Raw genomic sequence first — 7,676 nt, forward strand, 5'->3', positions numbered from 1 at the left:
AAGGAAATTCCCTTCAAAAAATGGATATTTATTTACAGTGTTGTTTTTTTTAATTGGATTCCTTTCCACTCTGCATAAGCAGTGTTAATCCCTTTTGTAGGGAAAGAAACTATGATTGTCTTAGAACACTTTTGGACTCTCATGGCCATGATCTCATGTCCCCTTGCACGGCCTAGATAACACTCCATACCCTGCCTGTCCCTCCTCAGATCCCCAAACCCCTCCTCAGATCCCCAAACCCCCATGAACTGTATTCTGTGAATATAAACTTGGTCAGGGCCAGTTTGGCTCATTCTAATCTGTATTAAATGAATGCATTCAGAGATATATCTATAGAACAAGGAGTATTTGCATTGTACTTGGTAGTATTACACTGTATATGGATGGGTAGCAGATTGGGAAGTATATCATGCTATAAATGAACAAGAATCTCTTTTCTTTTTGTAACAAAATAAATAAAAGACTTGCTCTAAAACAAGCTCTTTTTTGCATGATTCCATTGTTGGGAATTGTGGTCACAGCTGCCAATCTCTTTAGATGTCTCAGGGACAACGTTTAGCCATGTTGTTCTCACGGCTCAGCGAAGTGTGTGATTAGGGACTCGGCGAATCATTTTAAATGTAATCAAGTGAATTTATGTTGATTATTGAGGATCTGGGTTTTTGTTGATGTTATTTATTTATTTATAAATACCTTTCTCCGGTTTTACACATTTCCATAATTCCACATGACTACTTTCATGATCCATATCTGTTTTTGAGTTATGGACTTCATTTGTTTATTCATCAGTTGCCTGGAATATACTGTCGTAAGGCTGATACAGCAGTGTCATAAAGCTCTTATAGCAGCAGTGACAGAATATACAAAAGTTTTGGAATGAACTAAATACAATAATACAAAAACATTTCCAACATTTAAAACACACACACACACAAACACACATTTGAGTGTCAGAAATCCATGTACATACTGTTTTATTTTCTAGATCAAATGTCAATACATGGCAATTATCTGATTAGTCAATCACACCTCAGAGTTTTAGCGCTTATACAGACAAAGTCAGACTAGGAAACAGAGTATGGTGTCTGTTACAATAAAAAGGAAAGTGAGAACAGTTAGCTTAGGTTTTCATACATAGTAAGGGCCCAAAGGTCAACAGTTTAAATTCTGAGTTTAAAATGGTTGATTAAAATAAATCCATGACTCATATCAACCAAGTAGTGAATGCCTATCCAAACATTCTTTCACCAGAGCAGCAGAGCAAAATGTGGATGTCTACATGCATAGCGGCTGCTGAATCGTACAGTGGAGTCTAAACGAGCTGGTGCATAGGTTCATTATCCCTTTATTTTGGGATGCACCGCGTTTTTGTTTACGCTGCACGGCAGGTTCCACACCACTCCAGAATACACAATGTGTCTTTATACCCTACCCTTTAAAATATTGCTGTTGAGGTATTTTTTGCAATTCAACTTCTATTGTGTTATTAACAGTTTTTTCTTATTCATATTGTAGGCCACCAAACGTAACTGCACCCTCAAAGCTTTAGGCTCACTGGGGCTTTTTGTGACCTGTGCTTCAGTAACGACTGGTTTGTTGCCTCATTATTGAAATATGCCCTTTAATGACAGATCTGCTGAGTGGATAGTTTCAGAAGCTACAGACTGTGGCTCATTAAATCAAATGAGCTGGAGAAAAAGGACTGAATAGGGGAAGGGAGGAATAGTGTGCAGAGAGGAGAAGGCGTGCTTAAAAGCACATTACCCCCACATTATAGCCTCTGCTCAAGCCGCTCTGGGAGGTGGAGATAGCAGTTTGCGTGCCCACCTGCAGTAGGAGAGGAAGATTTATCCACTCGCGTTGGAAGAGAAATGCATACATCAGCCCCATGTTTTAGATAGCATACACTTACAACAGAAGAAGAAGAAGAAGAAGAAGAAGAAGAAGAAGAAGCAGTAGTAGTTTTGGTTTCTGAAAGTGAGGCTGTCAAATTCTTACAGTCTAACTTCTTATGCTGTAGAGTTGGCTCCCTGTCATATTTAGAATGCGTCAAAAATACTGCTGACTGCTGAAGAATGTGAAGTTAAATGGTTTTAAGTCCCGAAATATTCTGAAACAACATTACGAAGGTCCAAATATAGCTTAATTAATAAAATGACTTAAATGACTGTAATGAGCGCATCTAAAGAACCGCAAAATTCTGTTGAAGTCCTGTAAGGAAATTGCTCAGGAAATTTGCCTATTCCTAATCTCTTTTCTTACTTCCTCCATCCCTCCATCTTGCCATGCTAACTGGAAGCAGCTCTTGCAAAATCATGTGCAATCTAAGCACAATATGATACTCTGAGAAGGAACTGATCATTTGACAGACCTGTGTTGTGGCCAAAAAGGAGTGTTTGTGATTTACTGTCAGCGAACTGGACAAGCAGAGGAAATTACAATTCGACCAGACTTTCCTATTTACTCTTTTTCTCAAAGTAACTGAACACTACTTTACTCTGAGCCATGCTAAATGGTTTAAACTTTGTAAAGAAGTATAATTGCGCGAGTTAACAACTTGTTTTGGGGGGGGGGGGGGGGGGGGGTTGACAGTGACTAATGTTATTGTAGATGATTGCTCATTTTCTCAAGTTTATAATCACTACATTTAACACCACAGAATCTTTTCACGGGTGTTTGTTTGTTATGTGCATCCTTAAACAGATAAAAGAACAGTCTCTTGTGTAACTTAGAAATAATTTATATGCAGTGTAATACATATACAGTAAGACACATACAGGTATAACACATTTATGTGGCCTCTCATGTTATATTTAAGACTTCATGTAAAACAGATTTGCTCTAAAAGTCCGATGAAACATATACAGTGTGGTCATGTAGTTATACTGTGCTTTCGAAAAAACAAAAACAAGAAAGACTATTTACAGAGCATTTGAAAATGTGTAAGAGGTAGGGACTGTCAGTAATCCTGTCAATCATCAAGCAAACCTCCCAGAGTTCCTGGCACGCCTGGGCAGTCAGAGAGGGAGAGAGAGAGAGAGAGAGAGAGAGAGAGAGAGAGAGACAGGCCTCTCACGACCGTCCAAGCATTAAGACACAGTTACAGAATAACCTGCAGGGACAGTCACCATGGAAACGCACCTCATTACGACAAAACTGAGAAATATAAAGGGAGGGAAAGGGGCATACACCTGCCATTTCACAGCGCAACTTTACAATAGTTTCTGTTGACTTCACTTTAAAAGTATGAGAAGGATTTGCTAAAGGTGAACCATTTCACTTGTGAAGACTACTTTAAACTGGACTGGTCAGAGGCAAATGGACCCCTGTCATGGACAGAATTTGTTCTGAGACTACAGTAACTTCTACTCCTAAAGATGTAGTTGAAGGCCTACTCTGAGAGGATCAGGAGCTTGTGGTCTGCAAGAGATAAGTATATGGTGATGAGGGCATTGGGGCCAAGAATGTCAATCTGCACCTTTATTCTAGATAACAACATAGGGCCTGTTAAACAAACGGACCACAAATGAATGTTATAAAACTAAGTTTTATTGAACTGATACGTTAAAAATTCCAGTGTCAAGATGATTTATGTTCTCTTTATACTTTGCAGCATTCTAGTGAGGATTTCTCTTGTGTATTGGTGAATATCAGTTCTGGGGCGTTTTGAGTTTAAGTTCTTCAGACATACCACAGTGGACTGAGATTCAGACCCTGGTTGTACTGCTATTAGAGCAGTTAAGAGATCTGGAGCATGGGGAATACCAACGCCAGGCCAAAGCTTTGTCAAGTCGCACCTTCTCAATCAGAGGAAGACCAGACCTCCAGTCATCCAACTTCTCAATGGATGATCCCACCAGTGCAAGATTCACAAGAACAACCCCAAGGAATGCTGGGACAGCGGAGGACCAGCCAACTTCCACCACTAAGACAGGAAATACCCCATATTCTCCCATCACTTTCTACAGGTCAGTAGATTTGTATGTAAATACACTTATAAATCGCATGCACGTGGGTTAGGTCATAGAATAATCTGTTGAATGAGGATATTAGTTGGTACTGGCTTGTGTTTGAGAAGTTTCTTGTTTGATTGTTTTTATTTGTTTGTTTTTAGATATTACTGTAATAGGTTATATGCTATGATCAGAATTAGGTTATTACTTGTTAGTTACTGTAAAATGGAATTCTATGGGAAGTCTCCTCCAGCCATCCATTTGAGACACACCTATTCTTAGAGGAAAAAGAATTTTTATAGTCAGTTACTGAAACATAGATTGCAAATGAGGTGAAACAGTGTCATAGGGGAAAATCAATGATTATAGGTTATTTTTTTCAAGATAACCTAATTTTTATGGCCAGTCCATTTCACCTTTGTCTGTCTTTTTATCTTTTGTGCATGCTTAAAAATCCATTAAAATGGGCACTTAGCAGTTGGGTATCATGATTTCCATACCAGAGAAAAGCCAGTTTCAGTTAATCTTGTTATATGTTTTGATGGTCTTAAATGTGTTTCAGCTTGTTTTTTTGTTGTCATTTTTGAGTCGGTCTGAGTCCCTCTGTGTGTGTCTGTATATGTGAGCTGTGAACTGTCATCTACAGCATCGCTCTCCCAGAATCCCTGTGCCCCACAGAACCACAGCATCATTAAATCCCACCCACCACTGCGAGCAAAGGTTGGAACTCCAGATACACAAACCAAGAAAAATCAGACATAATCACATTTATATCACAAGAATAATGTTTAATCCTGTCTAATTTCAGAAAACAATAACCTTGCCCGTTTTTGGTCACGCAATATTAAAGAGGACATTAGTAATTAGCATAAAGATCCACCTGAAGTATGGTCCTCTGCAGCTTATCTGAAGGCTTTGTCACATTAAACAGTGCACAAAGTACTATGTGGACCTTATGTGGAAATAAGATTGTCCATGTGCAAATCATTCCCCTCTGCCTGCAGGCACGGCAACCACTAGTGCATCCCACAGGGTTCATGGGCCCTGTCAATCACAAGTGCACAGTAACAACACCTGGAATATCTGTATCATTGTAAACAAAATGAGGCCTTGGTATTTTCACATGTTTAAATATATGTGTCTCAGTCTCACATGATGGGAACAGGCAGAGAGCAATACCATTTGTCTGGCTTCTGTGTGTGTGTGTGTGTGTGTGTGTGTATGTTGTTGCTGTTGTTTTTGTTGTTGTTGTTTTTGTTGTTGTTGTTGTTGAAAAGAGTGAGACAGTGAGTGTTTGTGACTTTATTTGTAGATAACGTTAGTTTTTGCCCTTTTGAAAGGCACAGGAATGGAGAGATGGGGCTGTCCACCGCTATTCTATCCCCAGCCAGGGGGCGCTCTGTGGCATAGGCAGCCCAGTGCAGGTACAGAGCCTTGGCAGATTTCATATCCACAAAAATATCAGCCCATCTGAGCGTGATGTCTACCTCTTTGTCTTCTTTAATAACCCCTTGGTGAACATAGCTACAAAAAAAACAAAAAACAGAACAAACAGAGACGAGACAGGATGAGGAACAGAGACAGAAATTGTGGGTAATAGACTAAGAGGAAAGTCAGACAGCTGGTGAGCAATGAGCCAAGCCCTTGTAGTCCCAGTGGGTCTGATTACTGTGCTGGCAGAGTGGAAAGAAGGCTTGGTCTCATCTATGGTGGTCCCTCAATGGGATATACTTTCAGGGTACAAAGAGCAGGAAGAGACCCCCTCCCACCCCACAGGAAACTCCCCTGTTATCAAAAAGTGGCAGACATTTTCTTATCTGAAATACCAGCATCTTGACAGATTCCTTTCAAAGGCTGAACATGCTTTGGGTATGTTGGCATCTTTAATTTACAAGAAAGTGGGTGTTTTTTGGTATTAGACATTATGTTTCTACAAGTTAACATTATGTTTCTACAAATATTATTGTTCTACTAATTTTAAAAATTATATTTTGTACAATAACATAGTGTGGATAACATGTTATTAGTCTGGGGAACATTGTTGTACAGTTCAAATGTATTTGTACAGCACTTTTTAAATAGGATAAAAAGCAGCTTTACAGGATACAGGGCTTGAGACCCCTAAGGCAAGGGTGGCAAGGAAAACAACCCTTTGGCTGAAATAGAAAGAAGCCTTGTCAAGATCCAATCCTCAGAGGAGGGAATTTCCCTTCGGTATATAACAGATTCATTATATCAGGCATTGTGTCACAACAAACGTTATTCTTTGACATCAAACCTAAATCCCCACAAGCTCAACCTTTGTAGTGCTGCTCTGTGTTTTTCTATTCATTTATTAAATTTGCTGTTTGCAGGGCAGCGTGCAAAAGGTCCTGGAAGCGCAAACAATCTTCGATCGCCAGGCAACCAAAAAGCGCAGAGCCCATCAGAAACGCTTCAAAGAAAAGCAGGGGCAACGCATGAGGGTCTACACCTCAGGTGGTGACTCTGCTGCCTGTTTTTACTTTCAGCTCCTCTATCACCAGTCTAGAAAAGGTCTATAAAATTAAAGATTGGTTCAGCATGTTGTGTTTCTAGTTCACCCGAAGACGCAAGTAGAGAATGAAGCTCATAGACAGTTATATTGTCATGTAATCCTCAGTCCAGTTCAGATCCATGGTCACCTCTAAATCACAGTCAGGACAGAAGACAAGAAGGTTGCAAAGTCCCTCATTAAGCTTATCCAATGCCATTCCTAGAGAGTGGGTATATATGTGTGCATTTGTTGGACTCACTGAAGGAGCTAAGTGCTCTCATCTGGTTTTCAGGGAGTTCATTAATAGTTGCTTGAATGTTTGACCCAAAATAACTGTGTACTATCCCTCCAGGGAGGACTTCAGACAATACCCTCATAGATGATTCAACTGATGATAAGCAAGAACATTTTCTATTGCATTACTTTTAGAACTTTTCCTGGCACAAAGTATGTGAAAAGATACAATACGTTAAAATAAGAATCACTGACTAGCAGGGAATCATGTGTATTCTTCTTCTGCAAGAGCATTGTTTTCCTAAAAAGATAAATGAGCTCCAAAGTCAGTGTGCCCTATAAGATACTCCATATTCATCATGCACTTCCTGTAGATGTAGGAGTCAACAGCAAGGGGATGCAGAGGGTTCGTCTGGTGTCCAGGCCGACGCAGAGAGACATCTTCTGGGATGAGTCAAGTGGACAGAGTCTGGACTTCAAAGAGCTCCTTCAACCAAGTCCCACGCCTCGAAGTCCTGAGCCATCAGGAGGGGAGGAAAGGAGATCACCATCTGGAGAGTTTTCAAAACCTGATGTCAAGCTGTGGACCCTGGGGCAGAAAAGTTCTGAGTGTCTAAACCAGAGGAAACATGAGGCCGGAATATTTATGACGAAAAGCTTAAAGGGAGTTGAACCAGGGCATAGTCAACAAAACACTGAAGATTCCCTTCCCTGGCTGCAGGACTGGAGGAACCAGGAAAAGAAATATTCGTCTCCAAAAAAGATCTCAGAGGACAAGGAGTTGTGGGGATGGGACACGTGGTTTGGGCCTATGAATGGAACACTGAGAAAGCCTACTTTGGAAACCACATGTGGGTCGGTAGAGGGAGGCAGACAAGAGTTTGAAATTTAAAGCTGAAAAAAGAGGTAGAGAGGAAGGTTCACAGAGCTTTTGGTTTTGGACTGGTGTTATTTTGTTAAACTGCATTTCTCTC

Source organism: Chanos chanos, chromosome 10, assembly GCF_902362185.1.
Source record: "Chanos chanos chromosome 10, fChaCha1.1, whole genome shotgun sequence".
NCBI lineage: Eukaryota > Metazoa > Chordata > Actinopteri > Gonorynchiformes > Chanidae > Chanos > Chanos chanos.